Here is a 2074-nt window from a genome sequence, read left to right as displayed (position 1 = left end):
ACGCTAAGCACATGCACTAAACCTCTTTAGTCGACCATGGCGAGGCCTATTCTGAGTGGAACCTGTCCTGTTAAACCGCTGTATGGTTTTGGTCACCGTGCTGCAGCTCAGTTTCACGGTCTTGGCAATCGCCTTATAACCTAGGCCACCTTTTTAAGTCGCATAACTCCGGGGTGGGAAAATGGCTAATTGGGCTCAATTTGGACATTTTCCTTAGGGGTGTACTCACTTTTGTTGCCAGCGGTTTAAACAATAATGGCTGTGTGTTGAGTTATTTTGAGGGGAAAGCAAATTTACACTGTTTCTTACAAGCTGTACACTCATTACTTTACATTGTAGCAAAGTATAATTTCTTCAGTGTTATCACATGAAAAGATATAACAAAATATTTACAAAAATGTGATGGGTGTACACACTTTTGTGAGATACTGTATGTTGTTTTGCATAACAGAGCCGACCTGCCGCAGTATAACTACGGAGGCTGCTCGGCAAGTGGTTAAATCATTTTTTAAAGAGGCCCGTGAATGGAGAAAAATCCTTCCAAATCATCAAAAATAAAAAGTGACTGGAATTTAAGTGCCATTGTAACTCATAACAACTGAAGGAGATCTGTCTTTTTATCACAGCCAAAAAAGCATGCCAAGTATATCTAAAGCTATTTTTCTCATTTTAGATAGAGTAAGCATTGCTAAAACCACTACAGGCGGTCCCCGGGTTACGAACATCGGACTTACAAACGACATCTACTTACAAATGGAGAGAGACAACAGCAAGTGAGGAGAAATCTACCTCTAGGAAGTGAAATTCACTCATGTAAGAGTTCTCATGGGAAAAAGGTGTCTCCACTGAAGCTTGATCACTAATCCTTATTTCCTCAACAACCCAAAATTTTCAAAATACAGTTGTCATAGTGACAGAAATTGAGGTGAAATCTTCTGAACAGGGGTACAGAGAGCAAAACAAATGGTACAGGGATGTTAACCCTTCCCTATGCTATCCAAAAAACTTAAAAAATTATTCTTTTGGCTGGAGCTTCCAGTAAGCCTTAAAAAAAATGTACCTGTTCCGACTTAGAAAAAAATTTGACTTAAGAACAAACCTACAGTCCCTATCTTTGTCCTGGGGAAACATAAAATGAGAGGCAGTGAAATTAATAAGGGGGGGTGGTGGGCATCAGTCATGAGGCACGATTCCAAAATTAAAACGTATTCTCCCTGGAGAAGAAGCGCTTAAGAGGGTATTTGATTGCAGTATACAAATCTGTCAATGGTGACTGTAGTATCGAGGAGGAGGGGGGTTTAATAAAAGGTCTAATAAAAAATCCTCTTTTAGACAGCTGTAAACAGAACTTTTGTCGCCTTTCAAAGATTTTCTGTCTATTCATGTTCTGGTGACAACTCCAATTTTTGATTTCTCATCATTTTTAGTCCTGGTGACAACACTAAGGCAAATTTAGTGGGAGACAAACTACCTAGAAGGGACATAAAAATCGAAAAAACCTGACAGGGGTTCTAACTTTCCATCATATTATCAAAAACAAAAAGATTACTTTAGATACACTTTAATCAGTTATTGTGGACACTACACATACATGTTTTAGCTGGGCAACCAGATTTTTTGACGTCACTTCCGGTCTACGGCCGAGACCAGAAGTATCGGAGCTATACCGAATCGGCGGCTGCTGAACTTGTTTTACTCAAACTGTAAGTCTACCTGTTTCTTTTTAAATAAATACTTTGATATACTTCACTATGAGTACCCATTAATTTTTCTGAGCGTACTGGAGGAGTATTAAAGGAGGATTAATGCTCACTAACAAATGAGGCAGACAACATCCATTAAGACACAAAAGGACATCCCAGAGATCCCAATAGAAGCCCCCACCTGTAGAGGAGGATTAGATATCCTGGTCCAGTGATTGTTATCACTAAACGCCTTTAAAGGTGTTTCTGGTGGTGAGCAGCCATTGCACCTATTAGAGGATATAGCGCACTTCTGGTGACACGTTTCAGGAGTTCCATGAAAGTCACTTGATTACTGTGAAGAGTCACGAAAGTCACTTTTCCTTTCAAGC

This window comes from Pelophylax lessonae (assembly GCF_965119305.1).
Source record: "Pelophylax lessonae genome assembly, chromosome: 9".
Classification (NCBI taxonomy): Eukaryota; Metazoa; Chordata; class Amphibia; order Anura; family Ranidae; genus Pelophylax; species Pelophylax lessonae.
Note: the sequence above shows the minus strand (reverse complement) of the source record.